The sequence below is a fragment of the Lathyrus oleraceus genome, chromosome 3, assembly GCF_024323335.1.
Source record: "Lathyrus oleraceus cultivar Zhongwan6 chromosome 3, CAAS_Psat_ZW6_1.0, whole genome shotgun sequence".
In the NCBI taxonomy this organism is placed as follows: domain Eukaryota; kingdom Viridiplantae; phylum Streptophyta; class Magnoliopsida; order Fabales; family Fabaceae; genus Lathyrus; species Lathyrus oleraceus.
In genome coordinates, this window is record NC_066581.1 from 509,376,331 (window position 1) to 509,401,588 (window position 25,258).

At 42.5% G+C, this 25,258-nt stretch overlaps 1 non-coding gene across 1 annotated transcript; it reads left to right on the forward strand.

The window, feature by feature from the left end:
* The first annotated feature begins 24,824 nt into the window (after positions 1-24,824).
* LOC127133126 (small nucleolar RNA R71) lies at positions 24,825-24,931 on the forward strand. The gene has a single exon (XR_007807119.1). It is a non-coding gene; the product is annotated as a small nucleolar RNA R71 (small nucleolar RNA).
* Positions 24,932-25,258: the final 327 nt, after the last annotated feature.

Here is a 25,258-nt window from a genome sequence, read left to right on the forward strand (position 1 = left end):
AGTGGTCTTTTGAGCTTACAATTGAGTTCCTGTTTCAGGTTGAACATCAAGTGGCCATTGAGATCACTTTCATTTGTTTGAGCTTGCTTGTTTACATATGAGCTAACCTTTGTTTTGTAGGTTTGACTCATGTGTTTGAGTCTTGTGCCATGCACTTTGGTCCTTCTGTGGTTGACTGTTTGCCAATTTCTTTTGATTTAAACTTTTGAACTGTTTGCTGATTGTTTTGACTCTTTCAGGTACCCTTAGTTGCTTAAGTTCTCTGAACTTGCTTTGCTTTGCTTTTTAGCAACTTGCTTGAGGTATAATCTCTTTTACTTCATGTAGTCTGGAGACCCGGCCCGTTATTTGGCCGGGCAAATTGTCTGAAGTCCTCCTTAAGAGGCCATGCTTGTGTGTGTTTAAAATTGTCCCAAGCAGGAAAAGTCCTTCAAGTAAGGCAATTGGTGGAAGGTAGGGATATGCAATCTATCCCCCACTACTCTTGTTGTGTCATCCCTCTGCTCACACTGCTGTGTGTTGATGCATTGGGATACAAACCCAAGATCTTGTACAAAGTGTACAGTGTCAGAGTCTTCGAGTATAGAAGGGTTCCCACTTTCTGGACCCATGCTCATTTGTCTATTAGCTCTCCCTGGCCAGGGATAAGAGCTGTGAGGTCTCATCCTCACTTCATCCTTTCATCTGCTTCACCTTAGCCTCTCAATGGCAAGGTTAAGAGCACACTTACCCTATTCCAGTTGGCCCTAGTGCCTAACCCTTGTGTGAGCCTCTTGTATGCATATAGAGCGTGCTTCTTGTGATTGTGATTGCCTGTTTGCTTTGCCTCTTTAGGTGTAGCTTAGACTTGCCCTTGTGCAAGGTAGGTTGTGCTTGACTTGCTTCCTGTGCAAGTCAAGTCTGTGTGGCTTACTCCCTGTGTGAGCCATGCTTAGAGCTGTTCGGCCGAACTACGGCAACTCTGATTCTCATGTCCAGGTGAGATACGTAGGCACGAGACGCGATGTCTTGCCGAGTTTGACTAACGACTAACAGCTAATCCTTGCTTGCTTTCGCCCTCGTTGCGATCCTTTCTCTCGCCCTCGTTGCGATCGAGACTTTCCCTTTCTCTTGCCCTAGTTGCAATCGAGGTCCTTTATCCCTCCGTGGCCGAACTACGACAACTCTGATTCTCATGTCCAGATGAGATACGTAGGCACGAGACGCGATGTCTTGCCGAGTTTGACTAACCACTAACACTAATTCTTTTCTCTCGCCCTCGTTGCGATCGAGACCTCCCTTTTCTCTTGCCCTAGTTGCAATCGAGACCCTTGCTTCCTGTGCAAGCCTTGTCTAGGATAGGTTGGCCCATGTGCCATTTAGCTAGAAACCTTAACTTAGGGTTGATTTTGCATGACAACATCTAGGCTCGAGTCGTAGTCTCCATAGAGTTGTGTCTCCCTCTGTTATCTGGTTAGGCTAGATCCTTGTCCCTGCGTAGGGGAACTACATCGCCCTGATCTTCATACCAGATGAAGTATGTAGGCAGGAGATTGAGCTGATCTCTCCGGGCGCCTTTTCTTTTCTTTTGTGTGAGTTGTTTGACAGTTGCTAGGCTCGAGTGCTTGACTCCTTAGCAATTTGTCGCCCTTTTTCTTTTCCAACCCTTTGTGTCTTAACCACCCCTGTGTGTGTTCTGGTTGGAGTCCGACATAAGTCCAGCGATTGGCAGTTGGTTTTCTTTGCGTGTGTTTAGGTTCGGATGCTGACATAAGTCCAGTGATTGGCATTCAGGCTCCACGTTTGCCTTTGCCTGTGTTTGTTTGTGTGCGTGTCAGCCGAGCTACGAATGCTCTGATTCTTCTTCGTCCAAGAAGATACGTATGCATAGGATGCGACATCCTAGCGAGCATGTGTCGTCACCCCAGTCCGAACTACTTCGACTCTGATGTCTATGCCTGATAGACTAAGTAGGCCCAGGATGCGACATCCTGCCGAGTCAGTTTCAGTCAGTCTCTTTTGTCTCTTTCAGCCAGTGTGTGTGTGTTTGAGCAGTGTTTTAGCAACCAATATTCCTTCCTTTTGTGCGTGGATCCCGTAGAGTACTACGGATGCGTAGGGGGCCTAATACCTTCCCTTCGCATAACTGACTCCCGAACCCATCCTCTTTGGTCGCGAGACCATGTTCTTTCCTAGGTTTACTTCGAGCGTTTCCTTTCCCTCTTTTGGGATAAATAACGCACGGTGGCGGCTCTGTTGTTTCTTTCTTTTCCCGCCGGTTTTTCGCGTGATGCGACAGCTGGCGACTCTGCTGGGGACATAGAGAAGTTGACCTATGCTGGTCCATCTTCCCTGAGCGAGTCTCTCCTAGCGTTCTCTAGGATTAGGGTTTTGGTTGCTTTCTGCTTATTGTATTTTATTGCATTCATTGTATATATGTACATTTATTTGTTTGCATTGATTGTGCGCATTGATGTTTGCATTCATATTCATTATTCATTACTGGCTGGCTGTCTGTTTTTCTCTGTGTGGGGGGGGAGTCAGTTGAGGTAAAAGGTCCAATACCCAGACCATGAGTGAAAATCTAGGATGATTAGGAATAGAGTGATTCATGGGAAGCGGGTGGTATGGCGCCACTTAGCGGAACATTGATATCACGAGCAGTTCAGACCCTGGTGGGATATTATCGGTGCATACATCGGGTGTGCACAGGATGATATTCTGCGAAAGGTTATTTATGCTGCGTTTCTCTCAGCTTTACCCTGGCCTAGACTACACCCGTGAGTGGGGAAGGGTTCATTTTAACAGGTACAGTTGGTGACTCCTGGTACTGATGGTGACTACGAGTTATATTTCTGGACGCCGAAGGTTTGACCCTGGTTTTGATCAGAGGGTTCCGTTTATTTCGGATCCCTGGGCTGAATTTGAGGGTACTCGCTCAGATGGCGACTCAGTTCTCCAGACATGGGTTCAGATGCCAGTTGATCAGATTGACTTTGGGTTTCAGATGTTTGTGATCAGAGTTCAAGCCGAAGCTTCGACCCTGTGCCTTGAGACGCACAACCTGACCAGTCATGTTCACATCATTTGCATCATAGCATGTTTATTTTCAAAAAAATAATAATGCATGAAAAAAGAAAAAAAGTTAACTCGCATACGCATATCCTTTATCAGGATCATTCATGACAAAATAATACCCATATCATGCATAGCATGCACATATCATCCTTGCATTACATACATGCTTGGGAGAGACTTCTCACTTTGGTTCCTGACTGAGACAGGATTGTTGATCGTCGTCCGCACCGCTACTCAACCAGATTGAATCAACAGAGGATTATGGACCAGGTTCAAGCAGAATTGGCCGAGATGAGGGCAAACATGGCCCAGTTCATAACAACGATGCAAGGGGTTGTTCAGGGGCAAGAGGAGCTGCGTGCCTTAGCCCAGAGACTGGAAGCCGTGATTCCACCAGTCCACCATGCTTCACCAGTGGATGTACCCGTTCATGAGAATGCTGCTACCGCTATTCTCGTCAATGATTTTGCCGTGAGTGATGAATTGAGGAGGATCAGCATCAGTGAACAGCCTCTTGCTGCAGAGACTGTTAATATCAGAGCAACCCACGCTCCGGTTCGCCATCCTGGCTCTTCAAGTTCTTCCGGTTCTAAGAAGACATACTCTGGGGCGCCCAGAAGGGGAGAGGATGAAACAAATGCTGTGCACTGTCGAAGGAGTGCAAACAGGGGACCATATCGTCAGGTCGCCGCTGTGACTATTCTAGCCACTCAACCCCCAACAGCAGAGAAGACCAACTCAGCAGCATCAGCGTCCACAACGTCATCCTCAGCAGCAGGCTTACCAGCCTCCCATTGACAATCAAGCTGGTACAAGTAATGAGAGGAAGAAGATCATTTTTGATCCAATCCCCACGTCCTACGCCGAACTGTATCCCTCTCTGTTAGAGCGGAACTTGATTACTCCTAGAGACCCGCCGCCTATGCCCGTCAACCCTCGGTGGTGGTATAGGCCTGAACAGCATTGTGTGTATCATTCGGGTGCTCCTGGTCATGATGTGGACAGTTGCTTCCAGTTGAAGATGAAGGTTCAAGACCTTGTGAGGTCAGGTATTCTGATCTTGGAGGATTTAGGTCCCCGTGTTAATCAAGCCTGAAGACAACAAATCCCGGGCTGGCGCCGACTTTTCTTTAGAAGGGTTGTTCAGAAAACAGAAGCTGCTGATGCAAGAAATACTGACAGTTGTCATCCCCGGTGGGATCTATCACAATTGGGTCACTGTGGGCTTTCCTACAGTCTGTTCATAAGTCTTTGTAATAATCACTTTGTTTAAAAACCCTTCTCCCATGCCAAAAGGAGAAGTGATGACATTGTTGGCAACATTTTGTGCAATGATATTTTCATTCAAATAAATTCATGTTAAAACATTTGTTTTTCCAATTGTTTTCCCTTTTCGCTTTTTGCATGAAATTGGTGATCACAAAAAACCTTTAAAAAAACAAGAATAAAAGCAATCTTTTCATCTGCATAACAATTGTCTTGTTTGATTTTCAAAAAGCTTTTCATATCAAAATCATTATGCAGGTTGTTTCTCAAACCCATTGAACATAATGATCGGACGTCATCTCCCAATTTTGAATTCCCTGTATTCGAAGCGGAAGAAGATGATGTTGAAGGGATTCCTGACGAGATTTCCCAACTTCTTGAGCGAGAAAAGAAGATCACTCAGCTGCATCTCGAGAATCAGCAGAACAGCCAACTGGGGCATTTATCAAAAAAAGAGAAAAAGAAAAAAAAAAGAGGAGGGTGCAGAAATCAGAAGAAATCAAAAGAAATCAAAAGAAAGCAAAATCAAAAGCAAAATCAAAAGGAAAAAAAACAAAAGAAGATAGCACCCTCAAAGTCCCAAGTTGACTGATGCTGAATTCGATCGAAAAGAAGAGATCAACTGCCATGTGTCATGGTCAAGTTATATCAGCAGAGAGTGAAGAATGCATTCGACAAGAAGATCAAGCCTCGTGTGTTCCGAGGGACCCTGTGCTCAAGAAAGTCTTGTCTTTCGTGCCCGATTCTAGGGGCAAGTGAACTCCAAGCTATGAACGTGCATATGTTGTCAAAAGAGCCTCTTCAGGCAGTGTTCGACACTTACAACAATGGATGGAAGTTCACTCGTCCTGGGAACTCTGATGCAGTCAAGAAATACTTCGCCTAAAACAAAAAAGCAAAAAGCTCGATAAGTCGAACACCCCAAAGGGCGACTTAGGCAAAAAGGAGCGTCTCGGTGGATTGAAAACCCGAAAGGGCGATCCAGGCAAAAGTTAGAGACATTGAAAAAAGAATTTGCATCCCGCTAGATTGAACACCTCACACTGGGGCAATCTAGGCAAAAATTAGGGATTTGGCAAGTAACTGCATCTTGACAAGACTGTGCTGTATATCTATCATCCGTCAGGGATTCTCGATTCGTTGTCGACTGAAGCTTTGAATACATCGAAAATTCAGAATGGTAGAGGAAAGGTCATTATGTTCAATGTAGCCCTCTCCAATATATATCACCGATTTCAAACTTGTACAGATCCATGGAGTCTCGCCCTTTGCAGACTACCATTCCATCACACCAATTTGAGCTTTTATCCAACTGTTTGCACTCTTATTTGTTTCAACTCAACAAACGTTTTGCATGTTTTAATTGATAAAGTATCATTGTTTTCAAAATAAACAAATTTTTCAAAATTTTTGTTCTTAAACAAAGTGAACGTTCACGATGATGGAAGGATACTTAGGAGACCCGCAGTGCTCTCCCGAGGGTGGTATGATTACCAACAGGTAAGACAATTGTTCGTATCTCGAGCATGACTGTATCTTTGTCCTGCAGAACCTCGTATGGTTTCTCCTCAGCAAGGTTGCCCGATGCAGTGTTGTTTGAAGTTGTTCATCTTCACGTTCCCGGCAGTACAGATTCTTACTCCAAATCCCTGTTAGCTCTATTGTGGGGCATCCCCAGTAGAGTGCTGCTTGAGCCCTACCGTGGGGCATTCCCAGCAAGGTTGCTGTTGAAATACTTTTGTGGGGCAGTTCCCCCAAGCAGAGTGTTTACTGAAGACTTCAACTTTCCTCTCTCCAACAGGGTAGTCTTCCTCTCTCCCCCAACGTGGGTGTTTTTCTTTGAAGATTCAGTATTCGGTGGATTGACATCCCAGTACTATGTCATGCCCTCAGATGGATCCTCAGCGGAGTTGTTGGCATGATGAGCTTTACCAATGCTTATGTATCCTCATCAGAGATCTGGCTGCTTCTCGGTATCTCAGACTTTCATCACGAGTTGTTGTGGCGCATACGCCTGTATGTTGTAACTCTGTTCTCCGGTTGTGACCGACGATCCTTCCGGAAGCCTCTTGTGGCTCTTCCTCCCCTGCAGGATGAGGACTTTGGTTTTCTCTCCGGACGGTTGATTCCCGGACCTGTGTGCTGAGCATGTCTGTTTGTCAGCGTTCATCATACATTCATCATGCATAATGCATACATGCATAATCATAGCATTTGGATACTCATGTTGCAGCTGTTGCCGTGTATCTGTTGATGTTTGCCTCCTGCTATTTGTTGATACAGATCTCTCCAGTAGATTTTCTCCTAGCAAAGTTGGGTGTGTCTGATCTCTCCATGTAGAGCCAACCCCTTAAGCAGAAAGTGTCTATCCTTTCCTGCCATTTCCCCACTGAGATGCATCCTCGTGGATGACGGTTGCTTCCGTTCCCTCCCTACACGGGATGGGTTGTCCCTATTGAGTTCTTTCCTCATTAGGATGAGTCTTGTTTCAGTCTGCCTTTTTGGATCGATCCTAAATTGGCTTCCTGTTGGCTGTCTCTTGTACTTCCCTGGGGCATAAATGAATAGTCGCTCACTAACCGGCACTCATTCATCTTATCCTCAGCGGAATTTGCGGGCCTCTACCTACAAACCGGTAGTTGTAAGTCCTATCTTTGTGGTTTTCTACCCACAAGCTGGTAGTTGTAAAATCCCACATTCATCCCCTTGGTGGAGTTAACCCTTTGTGCTCATCCCGATGATGACTGGTTACTTTTCCATTGGCCTCTACCTACAAACCGGTAGTTGTAAGTCCTATCTTTATGGTTTTCTACCCACAAGCTGGTAGTTGTAAAATCCCACTTTCATCCCCTGGCGGATATTGTTTGTTGGCCTCTACCTACTAACCGGTAGCTGTAAGTCCTATCTTTGTGGTTTTCTACCCACTAGCCGGTAGTTGTAAAATCCCACTTTCATCCCCTGGCGGATATTGTTTGTCGGCCTCTACCTACGAACCGGTAGTTGTAAGTCCTATCGTCGTGGTTTTCTACCCACTAGCTGGTAGTTGTAAAATCCCACTTTCATCCCCTTGTTGGAGTTGACCGTTTGTGCTCATCCCGATGATGACTGGTTACTTTTCCGTGGTTTTCTGCCTACAAACCGGTAGATGTAATCCCCTCTTTGCAGTTATCAGTATTCGGTCTGTGATATTGATATTCTTTCCCCTCTGGATACTTGCCTTAATCAAGCAGTATTGTCCCCATTGGGTCTTTCCCTTCCTTTTGGATATTTGCTCCGAGTTAGCAACTTTATCCTCTTTTGATTGGTCATCTTTTGCATACCTGGTCCTGGTACCCTGATGCCTTTCTTTTCGGTCGTTTATCCATTTAACAACCTACAACCCGGTTATGGATAATCTTCCATGCGAGTGTATTATCTACGTTCTGACGGCTATAGATGATATATCTCATGCACTTTTTGGTCAATCTTTCGATTGTTATCTCCAGCAGAGTAAGATTCGTATTCCTTGTGGAATCGAATGTTCATCCTCTAACAAGACTGCTTTTTTAGCCCTCTTCAGGATGTGGAGTGTTTTGGAACACAAACCAATTCACGCTTTGGTCGGTCACCCGTTTCATACCTACAACCCGGTATCCATGGTGTACCTTCCTGTTTGCTCGCTGTCGTGACCTTGATCCCCGAGTGGAGCGGGTTTCATGAAATATTTCTCCAACAGAGTTCATCCCACCAGAGGATTGGACGAGTGTCCATAACAGACGGATATCCACATCCCCAGCTGAGTTTGATTATACTTGTGAACATTGTGGGTCGTCCCCGCGGAGTAACAGTTATTCCCTAAAGCTTAGTCTATCTTGTATTGGAGGTTTGTACGAGCCCTACCCCCAGAGAGTTGCCGGGTTTAGCTTCCCCAGCAGAGTTTTTTTATTTCCCCAAGCGGAATTTTTGTGGATTGATTGGGCTATTCCCCAGCAGTTTACCGTTGCTTTCCCCTAGCAGAGTTGCTTTTACTCCCCAGCGAGTTGCCTTGTCTTCCCCTAGTGGATTCGTATGGTTGGTTCCCCAGCAGTTGCCTTGTCCTACTCCCCCAGCGGATTTGTATTGAAGATTCCTCAACACAGTCGTCCTGTGTATTTCTCCCGCAGAGTTCTTATCATATTGCATTGCATATAGTAATCATTGCATCCTCAAACTGCGTAGCATTTCCATCCCATATGGAGCATTACGCCATAGAAAAATTCAAACATATGCATTCATGCGTTCGAAACCACATCAGGCAGTATCCCCGGCAGAGGCGGATCATCTTTATTCAACGTCAGCACAGCAAATCAGCTACAGTTGCTTCGACAGCATTCAGAATTGATTATCCCCACAGAGGTTTATTTCCTCACCCGATGGTGACAGAGTTTTATTTCCTCACCCGATGGTGACAGAAAGTTTGTTTCTCCCCAGTGAGACCCCCAGCAAGTGATCAGCCTTGCTTGGGCATATCTAAGATGTCGTTCTCGTGATACCAGTAAGTGTCATTTCAGCACCCGCGTGTGTCTGGTCTTTCTTTTTGGTGTCGGTAAACGCCATTGTTTCGGTGTCGGTAAACATCGAGTCCCACCCAGTCATCGGTAAATGTCTGGTCATTCTTTTTGATGTCGGTAAACATCATCCTTCGATGTCGGTAAACATCGAGTCTCACCCAGTCATCGGTAAATGTCTGGTCATTCTTTTTGGTGTCGGTAAACGCCATTGCTTCGGTGTCGGTAAACATCGAGTCCCACCCAGTCATCGGTAAATGTCTGGTCATTCTTTTTGGTGTCGGTAAACGCCATTGCTTCGGTGTCGGTAAACATCGAGTTCCACCCAGTCATCGGTAAATGTCTGGTCATTTTTGATGTCGGTAAACATCATCTTTCGATGTCGGTAAACATCGAGTTCCACCCAGTCATCGGTAAATGTCTGGTCAGTCTTTTTGATGTCGGTAAACATCGAGTTTCATCCCAGTCATCGGTAAATGTCTGGTCATTCTTTTTGATGTCGGTAAACATCATCTTTCGATGTCGGTAAACATCGAGTCTCATCCCAGTCATCGGTAAATGTCTGGTCATTCTTTGTTCTCTCGTCAATAAAATCAAAATCCCCAGAAGTCGTCGGTAAACGTCTTGTCTGGTATCACCACAAAGATTTTGTTCCTCCCCAAGCGGAGATGCCATCGGTAAATGGCCCATTTTTCTTCGATGTCGGTAAATATCGAATTCCCAGTTGCAGCAGCCATCGGTAAATGGCCCTGATATCGGTAAATATCAGGTTTGCTTTGAAGCCACCATCGGTAAATGGTCTTGCTTCCTTCCTACATCAAATTATTTTCCAGCAACCATCGGTAAATGGTCTTGCTGAAGTTGATATCGGTAAATATCAAGTTTTAACCATCGGTAAATGGTTCTGTTTTTCTCAATTTGTTTTCCCAGCAGCCATCGGTAAATGGTCTGGCTGAAGTTGATATCGGTAAATATCAAGTTTTTAACCATCGGTAAATGGTTCTGTTTTTCTCAAGATGTTTTCCCAGCAGCCATCGGTAAATGGTCTGGCTGAAGTTGATATCGGTAAATATCAAAGTTTTAACCATCGGTAAATGGTTTTGTTTTTCAGAAGTTGGTTTTCTCCAGCCGCCATCGGTAAATGGTCTCGCTGAAGTTGATATCGGTAAATATCAAGTTTCCAGTTCTCCAACCATCGGTAAATGGTTTTGCTTTTCTGAAGCTGTCATGCAGATTGTCATCGGTAAATGACGTGGTTCCTTTGTGTTATATCCAGTCGGTGCAAATTTCTACGGTTCTTTTGTATTCAATCCCTGTTTACCCTGAAAGTCTGACAGCCACTGCTATCATCCATTCGGGTTCCCAGCTGATTGAATAGGGGCAGCTGTAGCACCTCAAATTTGCACCTATCATTGCACATACCATTTCATATTAAGTCATAGCATATCATGATCCATTGCATAGCATTTGCATTGTCCCCAGTTGCCTCAAGAGCAAGCAAGCAAGAATTAGGTCAAACTGATCAGGAGATCAGTCAACCAATCAAGCAAGGGTGTTTCTCAAGGAATCAAGGCCCTAGGGTTTGTCCAACAAGTTCACATGACTTGGAGGTCCATCTGAAGTGTTCAAGTCAAGGGTTGGATGTTCAGAAGCCATCAGTGCATGCACAGCCAGGCAAAAACCCTAGACAGTCAACAATCAGTCAAAGCAGTGGATGATGGCCATTCTTGTGGAATTTGGGCACCATGATCAAAAATCAAGAGTCCATACAACTTGGGACATCATTGGAAGTCAAGGTCTCAAGGAATTAGGGTTTGAAATTCATCAGAAGTGGTTCAATCATCCAAAACCCTAGAAAAGTCAAACTTGGTCAACTGTGTTTGATTCTTTGGTTTTGATGGATGGAAATGGTTTGAGAGAGCTTATTCATGTCCCAATAGGCCTCATGTGTCATGGCAATCAACCTCATTGAAGAATTTGAAGCAAATCAGAAAATTTCCAAAAATAGAAACTGGACCTGTAATTTCAACTGCCAAAAATAGAAACTTCTTGATCCTCAACTTGCATCATGATACAAGCTTCAAATGGGTTTTTGCCCAACATGAAAGTTGAAGATCTTGTTCTCCCATTTTTAAAAAGTCTAAGAACATCAAAATCCCATGTGTGGTTGTCAAGATATGATCAATCCAATTTCAAAAATTTGTGAACTTCAAAGAGCCATATCTCATGAACCATAAAGCCAAATTTGGTGGGGTTTTTTCCTACAAACCACATTTTTCATCCTCTTTCCAAAAATATAAATTTCACCCTCCAAAACCTTGCCAATCAAAATGGCATTTTTTGACCTTTTCCATTTAAAAATCAAGTTTGACCAAACTTTGACTTTTTGATTCTTTGATTTTTTTTTACACTTTGGCCAATTGGAAATGCTTGGAAACATCATTTGTGATTTGTCTAGAGCTTAAAATCATGTTCATTCCACCATCATACTACAATTTTAGACCAAAGGCACAAACTTGGAAATTTTGCAATTTGGTTTCATTAAGTAAAATAAATTAACCATTCATTGTGCAGACTAAAAACAGATGGATTAAGGGTCAGTAGCAGCTTGGCTAAGGCCCATTTTCGTGCAAGAAACCACACCTCCACTCCCTTATGCCAACACTTAGCAATTTGCATTTTTGTTCATTAAGTTAAACTTGGTTTAGCATTTCATTAGTGGAGCTTAAACAGACAATATAAAGTGAATTTTATGCCATTTTCCAAACCCTAGTAGCAGCTGAAACCACACAAAAAACTTCCACTCTCACATCTTGCATTTTGGCTCAAAGGTGAATTTCTGCACAAACCATTCAAAGAACTCGAGTAACCTTCATTCCTTCATCATTCAAGCACCATTTGGAGTCTTGTTGCAGCCTCATTTACTAGCTGGAACCATCTCTCTCGTTCTGTTTTCTTCAAGAATCAACCATGGCAGTTAGAGCATTGAAGAATTCCAAGCAAGATTGAGCCATACAACCTCAAGGACCCTTCATTACCAAGCGTTATCCTCTTCTGTTTCAGCTTAAAATCACCAAAACGACACTGTACCATCGAGTTTCTTCAATTCAAGTAAGTTTTTCAACTTCCTTATTTGTCCAAATCATGCCATGTCTAATGAAGATCTTTGAATGCTGGTTCCATTAAACTATGCCTTGCTTGAAATGATTAAGAGACGTGTGAGAAATCTGCATTTACATCTTCATGTTCAAACTTGTTTCCATTGATTTCTTTTGTGTAAGCTTGCTTTAATGTGTTTGATTACTGGATATGCGATGCTTATTGTTGGTAGATGCTATTGCCATGTTTAATTTGGATTTCTGGGTGATTCGATTTTGCTCATGTTTGAATGATGGTGATGATGCTCTGCTGTTTGAACCTTCATATCTGCCCAGAATTCCCATGTTCGTGTTTGTTTTGTTGTTAGCTAATGTTGCTTAGTAACGATGTTGTTACATGGCCATGCTGTATGCTTGATGCTGCTGAATTTTATGTTGGATGATTGCATGATGATGATGTTCATGATGCCCAGCTGCATAAACCCTTGTGATAAACCCTAGTTGCCCAGAAATCTCGATTACTATTGGCTGTTGTTGCTTGTTTTACTGTTTCATTGAAGGCCAACCAATCAGGTTATTTCGTGTGGCCATTCAAAACGCGGGCGTTTTGATTAGTAATGCCCTGAATTACAATTATGCCATGCTGACTTCCTTGTTTGACCACTAGTTCATGTCATTTGTTCATGCTTACTCCAATTTATTCCTCATCTTGCACAATTCATTTCTCTTTCAATTTTCATCCAAAAATCATGAGATTTTTTCCATAATGTTCATGAATGTGTCTAGTATTTAACTGTGTTTTTTAATTAATTTTTCATTGGCTGGATTTTAATTGATAATTGGTTTCTTGACTTGTATGCCAAATTGATACATTGTGCCAAAACAATTGTGAAATACTCATGTTGCATCCTTTGACCTTGAAATTTTTTGTGGTAAAACTAGACACACTCACCTTCATTTTGATATAAAGTTTATGGACTTCCCATTTGTGGTTTGCTGGATATGAATTTTTGAAGTTAGAGGTTACATTTGGTGTCACACCATGAATGTGCATTTTCCCAATTTTGGTTGACCTGCTTCCTTGCATCCAAATGACCCCAAATTTTGCATGATCCCTCCCTTACATGTCTAGTTCATGTGTGATTTTTCCTGGAATTAATTGTGCTGTTTTCCATTTATTTGATAATTTTCTTCCCTGCCTAGTCAAATGTTGACTTTTTGTGATACACATTGCCATATCCTTTAGGAAATTCTTATACCATATTGTATGATCATGAAATTTCATATGTGATAACTAGACATATTGAGCTTTGCATTGGTGTTAATCTCATTCATTTCTCATCTGTTTTCAATTTGATATGATTTTTTGAAGTTGACCCATGTTTGTTGACTTTCATTGTGCTTACTTGAAATTATGTTGACTTCATGATTTTCATTAACTGCCTTCCTCTCATCCAAATGCCATGAAATTTGACATGCTTGCCATGCTAGATGTTAGGATTGAATGTGATTTATTTGATGATTTTTGAGATTGTTTGGGTTGACTTTTGATGCAAGTCATTCTGTTGACTTTTTTGTGCTTTCATTTGCCTTACTTTGACTTCAAATGTTCATGAAATGATAATAATGCATGATTTGAATGTGGGCCCAATTGTGATAGCTTCTTAAATGTTTGACCTTGACTTTGGTTGACTTTTCTTTGCTGTTTTGACTTTTTCTTTCATCCTTGACCCTAGGCTAGTCCTAGTGGTCTTTTGAGCTTACAATTGAGTTCCTGTTTCAGGTTGAACATCAAGTGGCCATTGAGATCACTTTCATTTGTTTGAGCTTGCTTGTTTACATATGAGCTAACCTTTGTTTTGTAGGTTTGACTCATGTGTTTGAGTCTTGTGCCATGCACTTTGGTCCTTCTGTGGTTGACTGTTTGCCAATTTCTTTTGATTTAAACTTTTGAACTGTTTGCTGATTGTTTTGACTCTTTCAGGTACCCTTAGTTGCTTAAGTTCTCTGAACTTGCTTTGCTTTGCTTTTTAGCAACTTGCTTGAGGTATAATCTCTTTTACTTCATGTAGTCTGGAGACCCGGCCCGTTATTTGGCCGGGCAAATTGTCTGAAGTCCTCCTTAAGAGGCCATGCTTGTGTGTGTTTAAAATTGTCCCAAGCAGGAAAAGTCCTTCAAGTAAGGCAATTGGTGGAAGGTAGGGATATGCAATCTATCCCCCACTACTCTTGTTGTGTCATCCCTCTGCTCACACTGCTGTGTGTTGATGCATTGGGATACAAACCCAAGATCTTGTACAAAGTGTACAGTGTCAGAGTCTTCGAGTATAGAAGGGTTCCCACTTTCTGGACCCATGCTCATTTGTCTATTAGCTCTCCCTGGCCAGGGATAAGAGCTGTGAGGTCTCATCCTCACTTTGTAACACCCCAATTAAACTAAGCTAATTATTTAATTTAAATTAATATTTTATTTATTAATTTAATTGAATAATTGGAAGTTTGGATTATTATTATTTTATTATTATTTTGGAATAATAATTATTGGAATAATATATAAGTTGGAATAATAAAAAGTCCCAATTTTTGGAAAAAGGTTTTCACGTGAAAGGGGAAAAGAGGCAGAAAGGGCAAAAAGAGAACCAGAGAACGAAGGTTGAAGGAAGGAGAAGCTTGGAGCTCAGAGGCTGCCGGATTAACTCAGGTAAGGGGGGTTTATCATCGATTAACGGGTATTATGGGATGATATGTACTGGGTAGTGATAGACCATTGTTTTTACCTCTGATTGGATGATATATATTGAATTTGTGAACTTTCGAGATGAACGAAAATTGGGATTATAATTGACGAAATTCGCAGGAATTAGAGGTAGAAAGGTTAGAAATTTGTGAAATCGAAAGAGTATGATTCGTGTTAGATGATATGAATGAATTGCGTGTGAAATTGGATTGTAGAAGGTTGAATTGGGTAGATCTCGTAGCAGAGAAAGCCATTGCAGATCTGAGAGCTCTGGTCTCTGGTCATACGCGTATGGCACTAGGCAATACGCGTATGAGATGTTGGTACGCGTATGGGGGGAAGCCTTACGCGTATGGGTGGAAAAGATGGCATTTTGAACGTGAATTGGCCTCTGTTGGTACGCATAATGGGAAGTTGTTACGCGTAGCGTACGCGTATGGGATAGGTGGTACGCGTATGAGTTGGGCGAGGAAATGCGCAATACGCGTAAGAGAGTAGGCATTACGCGTATGGAGTTGGCCAGGTTTGGGCAATACGCGTATGGCATGGACAGTACGCGTATGGGCAGAGTTGGGATTTTCCTGAACTGTTGTTGTGCAGTTTTTGGTTGTTTAGGCTGAGTGATGTACTTAGCTGAGATATGATGTTGTAGGGATCATTTCCCGTTGTTTTGAGTGGTATAGGTATTAGTAGAGCGGGCTAATACTGTGGTTGATTATGTGGCATGATATGATGTGCTTTTGTGATTAATTATGTTGATAATGTGTGATGGTATACATGATGATGTGAATGTATACGTTTGTGAATAGACTGTATTATGGCTTAGAGTGTGAGCATGTGTCTATTCTTGATTATTGTTGATGTTGCATTGCTAGGTGATTAGCATGCATGTTGTGGCCCATTTGGGGTGGTAGCTAATTCCCATGGTGAGGAATTAGTGAGTATATCATTTGATTGTTGTTGTTGATGTTTGCATGCTAGGTGATTAGCGTGCATTTCATGGCCCATTTGGGGTGGTAGCTAATTCCCATGGTGAGGAATTAGTGAGTGAGTCACTATGTCTCAAATGAGTGGGACTAGTGAGCTTGGTAGCCGTGCCTGGATTTGGACGGTGAGGTTGAACTATATGTTCACAAATAGTCGGTACCGCATGCATAGAGTCCCATTGCATAATGAATGTATGACATATAATATGAATGGATGTATTCCAGTATTATATGTGTATTGTGTGTTGTGTTATTGATGTTGAATATGGCTGAGAATCTACTGTTGAGTATGATATTTGAACGAATATTGTTGTTGCTGACTGCGTAGTCTGATTAGGGTGAATTAATGTGTTAATTACTTGGCATTACATATTGTTCTATAATGCTTATTATATTGATTGAGGAACTCACCCTTACGCCTATTTTTCAGGTAACGAGAAATGAGTTGAGTAGAAGCTAATGCTTGGAGTCTAGAGTAGTTTCTTATGGGTCATGCTCTGATAGATGTAACATCGGGAGGGGATGTTTTAATTAATTTGATTCCTGTTGTTGAATGATTGACATGTATTGTGTTACATGTTTTACATTGATGTTGAATTGATTCCGCTGCGATTTATGCAAAGAATCTTATTTTGATTAAAGAAATGAGCATGACAGGATATTTTGATAATTGTTGTGAAATGATTGTGTGACACCCTTCGGGGCATAATTACTCTGATGAATATATATGTGTATTTTAATTATAATAATTTGGGGTATTTAGAAGGGTGTTACATTAGTGGTATCAGAGCATAGTCGGTCGTGTCGAGTCGTAGTTATTCTGTTTCCCCTGTACGGGATAGGTGTTGTGTAACCCTATCAGTACTTATTTGTTTTAGTTTGTTGGGTTTTCAGAATAGAATGGCTGGAAGAGGTAGGGATGATGCTGCAATTGCTGAGGCTCTGGGTATGCTAGCTGGAGTACTTGGAGGAAATCCGAATGTTATGGGAATGGGAGCTGCTCGTCAGTTGAGTGAGTTCCAGAAGAACAATCCTCCAATGTTCAAGGGAGCATACGATCCAGATGGTGCTCAGAAGTGGTTGAAGGAGATAGAGAGGATCTTCAGAGTAACTGAGTGTGCTGATAACCAGAAGGTCAGGTTCGGTACACATATGCTGTCAGAAGAAGCTGATGATTGGTGGGTTGCTACCCGCACTGAGTTGGAAGCTGCTGGAGATGCTGAGATTACTTGGGCTGTATTCAGAGAGAGATTTCTGAGGAAGTATTTTCCCGAAGATGTCAGAGGAAAGAAAGAGATAGAGTTCTTGGAATTGAAGCAGGGTAACCGGTCTGTTACGGAGTATGCTGCTAAGTTCACAGAGTTGTCTAAGTATTATACTCCCTATGCTGAGGCTGCTGGGGAATTTTCCAAGTGTGTGAAGTTTGAGAACGGGTTGCGTCCCGAGATCAAGCAGGCGATTGGATATCAGAGGATTAGAGTGTTTTCTGATTTGGTTGACTGTTGCAGGATTTTCGAACAGGATTCCAAGGCAAGGGCTGAGAGCTATCAGCAGAGAGTTGATAGGAGAGGCAAGAATCAGATGGATCGTGGAAAACCGTATGCAGCTGGCAAAGGTTTTCAGAGGCAGAGTGGGACGAAGAGGACTAGTGGGGGAGATTCTAGTGCTCCTGTTAAGTGTTACAGATGTGGTCAGGCTGGACATCGTATCCATGAGTGTACCAGTAATGAGAAGAAGTGTTTCAAATGTGGAAAAGGTGGTCATTTGGCTGCAGATTGCCGGTTGAAGACTGTGACTTGCTTCAATTGTGGAGAGGTGGGTCATATCAGTCCGCAGTGTCCTAAACCAAAGAAAGAGAATCAGTCAGGAGGCAAGGTTTTCGCTTTATCAGGTTCTGAGACTTTTGCAGATGATCGTTTGATCCGAGGTACGTGTTATATTAATGGCTTTCCTCTTATAGCTATTATTGACACAGGTGCTACTCATTCTTTTATATCTGTGGATTGTGCTGTGAAGCTTAAGTTAGAGATGTCTGAGATGCGTGGAAGTATGGTGATTGATACTCCTGCAAAGGGTTCAGTGACTACTACTTCGGTTTGTTTGAGTTGTCCTTTGAATATTTTTGGTAGAGATTTTGGGATGGACCTTGTGTGTCTTCCATTAGTGCAGATTGATGTTATCTTGGGTATGAACTGGTTGGTGTTTAACCGGGTTTCTATCAACTGTTTTGATAAGACTGTGATATTTCCTGAGATTGAGGAAGGAAAGAGTTTGTTTCTATCAGCAAGGCAAGTGAATGAGGAAGTAGCTGATGGGGCAGAGTTGTTTATGCTGTTAGCAACTTTGGAGGCTAAAGATAAACTGGTGATTTGCGATCTAGCTGTGGTGTGTGATTTTCCTGATGTGTTTCCGGAAGAGGTGAATGAATTGCCGCCAGAGCGTGAAGTTGAGTTCTCGATTGATTTGGTTCCTGGTACTAGACCGATATCGATGGCTCCGTACCGTATGTCTGCTGTTGAGTTAACTGAATTGAAGAGTCAGTTGGAAGATTTGTTGGATAAGAAGTTTATTCGTCCGAGTGTGTCACCGTGGGGTGCACCAGTGTTGTTGGTTAAGAAGAAAGAAGGTACTATGAGGTTGTGTGTGGACTACAGGCAACTGAATAAAGTGACGATCAAGAATCGGTATCCTTTGCCGAGGATTGATGATTTGATGGATCAGTTGGTTGGTGCGAGTGTGTTCAGCAAGATAGACTTGAGATCTGGGTATCATCAGATACGTGTGAAAACTGAAGATATTCAGAAGACTGCTTTCAGAACAAGGTATGGACATTATGAGTATTCTGTGATGCCTTTTGGTGTGACTAATGCACCTGGAGTATTTATGGAGTATATGAATAGGATTTTTCATCCGTACCTAGATCAGTTTGTTGTGGTGTTTATTGATGACATTTTGGTGTATTCGAAATCTGGAGAAGAGCATGCTGAGCATTTGAGAGTGGTTTTAGAAGTTCTCCGAGAAAAGAAGTTATTTGCTAAACTGTCGAAGTGTGAATTTTGGTTAGAAGAAGTTAGTTTTCTTGGCCATGTGATTTCCAGAGGTGGTGTTGCTGTTGATCCTTCTAAGATAGAAGCGGTGTCTAAGTGGGAAGCTCCGAAGTCTGTTGCTGAGATTCGAAGTTTTCTTGGTTTGGCGGGTTATTATAGGAAGTTCATTGAGGGATTTTCTAAGTTGGCGTTACCGTTGACAATGTTGACTAGAAAGGGGCAAGCGTTTGTTTGGGATTCAAAATGTGAAGAAGGTTTCCAAGAGTTAAAGAGAAGGTTAACTACTGCTCCTATTCTGATATTACCGAGTTCGTCGGAATTATTTGAGGTTTATTGTGATGCTTCATTGTTGGGTTTAGGTGGTGTGTTGATGCAGAATAAGCAGGTTATAGCTTATGCTTCGAGACAGCTAAGGGTTCATGAGAGGAACTATCCGACACACGATTTAGAGTTGGCAGCTGTGGTATTTGTTCTGAAGTTGTGGAGGCATTATTTGTATGGATCAAGATTTGAGGTTTTCAGTGACCATAAGAGTTTAAAGTATTTGTTTGATCAGAAAGAGCTGAATATGAGACAGAGGAGATGGTTAGAATTTCTGAAAGATTATGATTTTGGTTTGAATTACCATCCGGGTAAAGCAAACGTGGTGGCTGATGCATTGAGTCGGAAATCATTGCATATGTCTATGTTAATGGTTAAGGAATTGGATTTAATTGAACAGTTTAGAGACTTGAGTTTGGTGTGTGAGAGTACTCACAATAGTGTTAAATTGGGAATGCTGAAGTTAACAAGTGGTATTCTGGATGAGATCAGAGAGGGTCAGAAATCCGATATGCTTTTGGTTGATAAGTTGACTTTGGTGAACTCAGGTCAGGGTGGTGAATTCCGAGTTGATGAGAATGGTGTTTTGAGATTTGGTAGTCGGGTGTGTATTCCGGATGTTACTGAGCTTAAGAAGAGTATTCTTGAAGAAGGACATCGTAGTGGTTTGAGTATTCATCCTGGAGCTACGAAGATGTATCATGATTTGAAAAGGTTATTTTGGTGGCCGGGAATGAAAAGAGAAATTGCAAGTTTTGTTTATTCCTGTTTGACTTGTCAGAAGTCGAAGATTGAGCATCAGAAGCCGTCTGGGCTAATGCAACCGTTGGCTATTCCTGAGTGGAAGTGGGATAGTATCAGTATGGATTTTGTTTCTGGGTTGCCGAGGACAAATAAGAATTTTGAAGCCATTTGGGTGATTGTTGACAGATTGACAAAGTCGGCTCATTTCATTCCGATCAGAATGGATTATCCGTTAGAGAGGTTAGCTGAGTTGTATATTGAGAAGATTGTAAGTTTGCATGGTATTCCGTCGAGTATTGTTTCGGACAGAGATCCTAGATTTACATCGAAGTTTTGGGAAGGGTTGCAGAGAGCTTTGGGAACTAAGCTGAGATTGAGTTCTGCATATCATCCGCAGACTGATGGTCAGACTGAGAGGACGATTCAGTCATTAGAGGATCTTTTGAGAGCTTGTGTTTTGGAAAAAAGAGGTGCTTGGGATTGTTATTTGCCTTTGATTGAGTTCACCTACAACAATAGTTTTCATTCGAGCATCGGTATGGCACCGTTTGAAGCTTTGTATGGTAGGAGATGTCGGACACCTTTATGTTGGTATGAGTCCGGTGAGGGTGCTGTGGTTGGACCGGAAATTGTTCAACAAACTACAGAAAAGATTAAGATGATTCAGGAGAAGATGAGAATTGCTCAGAGTCGTCAGAAGAGTTATCATGATAAGAGGAGGAAGTCACTTGAGTTCCAAGAGGGAGATCATGTGTTTCTTCGTGTTACTCCGATAACTGGTGTTGGTCGAGCTTTGAAGTCGAAGAAGTTGACATCTCGATTTATTGGTCCCTATCAGATTTTGGAGAGGATAGGAGAGGTAGCCTATCGTATCGCCTTACCACCGTCGCTTGCGAATTTGCATGATGTTTTTCATGTGTCTCAGTTGAGGAGATACATTCATGATCCGTCGCATGTTGTCCAAGTAGATGATGTACAGGTGAGAGATAACCTGACTGTTGAAACATCACCTATGAGGATTGAGGATCGAGAGTTGAAGCAGTTGCGGGGTAAAGAGATTGCCTTGGTGAAGGTAGCTTGGGGAGGACCAGCAGGTGGCAATGTGACTTGGGAACTGGAGAGCCAGATGAAGGAGGCTTATCCGGAGTTGTTCGATTGAGGTATGTTTTCGAGGACGAAAACTCTTTTAGTAGGGGAGAGTTGTAACACCCCAATTAAACTAAGCTAATTATTTAATTTAAATTAATATTTTATTTATTAATTTAATTGAATAATTGGAAGTTTGGATTATTATTATTTTATTATTATTTTGGAATAATAATTATTGGAATAATATATAAGTTGGAATAATAAAAAGTCCCAATTTTTGGAAAAAGGTTTTCACGTGAAAGGGGAAAAGAGGCAGAAAGGGCAAAAAGAGAACCAGAGAACGAAGGTTGAAGGAAGGAGAAGCTTGGAGCTCAGAGGCTGCCGGATTAACTCAGGTAAGGGGGGTTTATCATCGATTAACGGGTATTATGGGATGATATGTACTGGGTAGTGATAGACCATTGTTTTTACCTCTGATTGGATGATATATATTGAATTTGTGAACTTTCGAGATGAACGAAAATTGGGATTATAATTGACGAAATTCGCAGGAATTAGAGGTAGAAAGGTTAGAAATTTGTGAAATCGAAAGAGTATGATTCGTGTTAGATGATATGAATGAATTGCGTGTGAAATTGGATTGTAGAAGGTTGAATTGGGTAGATCTCGTAGCAGAGAAAGCCATTGCAGATCTGAGAGCTCTGGTCTCTGGTCATACGCGTATGGCACTAGGCAATACGCGTATGAGATGTTGGTACGCGTATGGGGGGAAGCCTTACGCGTATGGGTGGAAAAGATGGCATTTTGAACGTGAATTGGCCTCTGTTGGTACGCATAATGGGAAGTTGTTACGCGTAGCGTACGCGTATGGGATAGGTGGTACGCGTATGAGTTGGGCGAGGAAATGCGCAATACGCGTAAGAGAGTAGGCATTACGCGTATGGAGTTGGCCAGGTTTGGGCAATACGCGTATGGCATGGACAGTACGCGTATGGGCAGAGTTGGGATTTTCCTGAACTGTTGTTGTGCAGTTTTTGGTTGTTTAGGCTGAGTGATGTACTTAGCTGAGATATGATGTTGTAGGGATCATTTCCCGTTGTTTTGAGTGGTATAGGTATTAGTAGAGCGGGCTAATACTGTGGTTGATTATGTGGCATGATATGATGTGCTTTTGTGATTAATTATGTTGATAATGTGTGATGGTATACATGATGATGTGAATGTATACGTTTGTGAATAGACTGTATTATGGCTTAGAGTGTGAGCATGTGTCTATTCTTGATTATTGTTGATGTTGCATTGCTAGGTGATTAGCATGCATGTTGTGGCCCATTTGGGGTGGTAGCTAATTCCCATGGTGAGGAATTAGTGAGTATATCATTTGATTGTTGTTGTTGATGTTTGCATGCTAGGTGATTAGCGTGCATTTCATGGCCCATTTGGGGTGGTAGCTAATTCCCATGGTGAGGAATTAGTGAGTGAGTCACTATGTCTCAAATGAGTGGGACTAGTGAGCTTGGTAGCCGTGCCTGGATTTGGACGGTGAGGTTGAACTATATGTTCACAAATAGTCGGTACCGCATGCATAGAGTCCCATTGCATAATGAATGTATGGCATATAATATGAATGGATGTATTCCAGTATTATATGTGTATTGTGTGTTGTGTTATTGATGTTGAATATGGCTGAGAATCTACTGTTGAGTATGATATTTGAACGAATATTGCTGTTGCTGACTGCGTAGTCTGATTAGGGTGAATTAATGTGTTAATTACTTGGCATTACATATTGTTCTATAATGCTTATTATATTGATTGAGGAACTCACCCTTACGCCTATTTTTCAGGTAACGAGAAATGAGTTGAGTAGAAGCTAATGCTTGGAGTCTAGAGTAGTTTCTTATGGGTCATGCTCTGATAGATGTAACATCGGGAGGGGATGTTTTAATTAATTTGATTCCTGTTGTTGAATGATTGACATGTATTGTGTTACATGTTTTACATTGATGTTGAATTGATTCCGCTGCGATTTATGCAAAGAATCTTATTTTGATTAAAGAAATGAGCATGACAGGATATTTTGATAATTGTTGTGAAATGATTGTGTGACACCCTTCGGGGCATAATTACTCTGATGAATATATATGTGTATTTTAATTATAATAATTTGGGGTATTTAGAAGGGTGTTACACACTTCATCCTTTCATCTGCTTCACCTTAGCCTCTCAATGGCAAGGTTAAGAGCACACTTACCCTATTCCAGTTGGCCCTAGTGCGTAACCCTTGTGTGAGCCTCTTGTATGCATATAGAGCGTGCTTCTTGTGATTGTGATTGCCTGTTTGCTTTGCCTCTTTAGGTGTAGCTTAGACTTGCCCTTGTGCAAGGTAGGTTGTGCTTGACTTGCTTCCTGTGCAAGTCAAGTCTGTGTGGCTTACTCCCTGTGTGAGCCATGCTTAGAGCTGTTCGGCCGAACTACGGCAACTCTGATTCTCATGTCCAGGTGAGATACGTAGGCACGAGACGCGATGTCTTGCCGAGTTTGACTAACGACTAACAGCTAATCCTTGCTTGCTTTCGCCCTCGTTGCGATCCTTTCTCTCGCCCTCGTTGCGATCGAGACTTTCCCTTTCTCTTGCCCTAGTTGCAATCGAGGTCCTTTATCCCTCCGTGGCCGAACTACGGCAACTCTGATTCTCATGTCCAGATGAGATACGTAGGCACGAGACGCGATGTCTTGCCGAGTTTGACTAACCACTAACACTAATTCTTTTCTCTCGCCCTCGTTGCGATCGAGACCTCCCTTTTCTCTTGCCCTAGTTGCAATCGAGACCCTTGCTTCCTGTGCAAGCCTTGTCTAGGATAGGTTGGCCCATGTGCCATTTAGCTAGAAACCTTAACTTAGGGTTGATTTTGCATGACAACATCTAGGCTCGAGTCGTAGTCTCCCTAGAGTTGTGTCTCCCTCTGTTATCTGGTTAGGCTAGATCCTTGTCCCTGCGTAGGGGAACTACATCGCCCTGATCTTCATACCAGATGAAGTATGTAGGCAGGAGATTGAGCTGATCTCTCCGGGCGCCTTTTCTTTTCTTTTGTGTGAGTTGTTTGACAGTTGCTAGGCTCGAGTGCTTGACTCCTTAGCAATTTGTCGCCCTTTTTCTTTTCCAACCCTTTGTGTCTTAACCACCCCTGTGTGTGTTCTGGTTGGAGTCCGACATAAGTCCAGCGATTGGCAGTTGGTTTTCTTTGCGTGTGTTTAGGTTCGGATGCTGACATAAGTCCAGTGATTGGCATTCAGGCTCCACGTTTGCCTTTGCCTGTGTTTGTTTGTGTGCGTGTCAGCCGAGCTACGAATGCTCTGATTCTTCTTCGTCCAAGAAGATACGTATGCATAGGATGCGACATCCTAGCGAGCATGTGTCGTCACCCCAGTCCGAACTACTTCGACTCTGATGTCTATGCCTGATAGACTAAGTAGGCCCAGGATGCGACATCCTGCCGAGTCAGTTTCAGTCAGTCTCTTTTGTCTCTTTCAGCCAGTGTGTGTGTGTTTGAGCAGTGTTTTAGCAACCAATATTCCTTCCTTTTGTGCGTGGATCCCGTAGAGTACTACGGATGCGTAGGGGGCCTAATACCTTCCCTTCGCATAACTGACTCCCGAACCCATCCTCTTTGGTCGCGAGACCATGTTCTTTCCTAGGTTTACTTCGAGCGTTTCCTTTCCCTCTTTTGGGATAAATAACGCACGGTGGCGGCTCTGTTGTTTCTTTCTTTTCCCGCCGGTTTTTCGCGTGATGCGACAATTGGCAATGGTTTTGGGCCATGTTTTCAATGAGTTGATAGGTTTTGTTGTATGGCTTGTCCATAAGTGCACCGCCTACGACAGCATCTACTGTCAGTCTTGTGTTATACAGAAGCCCATTGTAAAATGTGTGAATGATCACCCAGTCTTCGAGACCGTGATGTGGACATATCCTCATCATGTCTTTGTATCTCTCCCACGCATCGTAAAGAGATTCTACATCTTTCTGTCGAAATCCGTTGATTTGAGCTCTCAGCATAGCAGTTTTGCTCGGCGGAAAATATCGGGATAAGAAAACGTTCTTCAGTTCTTCCCATGTTGTAACTAAGTTGGATGGCAAGGATTGCAACCAAGCCCAAGCTTTGTCTCTTAGTGAGAAAGGAAAGAGGCGTAGTCTTATCGCATCTTGAGATACATCATTCGCCTTCACAGTGTCTGCGTACTGCACAAACTTGGTCAAATGTTCATTAGGGTCGTCCGTAGGATTTTTAGCAAATTGATGTTGTTGGACGACTGATAGTAATGAGGGTTTCAGCTCGAAAGGGGCAGCAATGCTGCTGTGAGGCTCTTGTTGGGACGGGGTAGC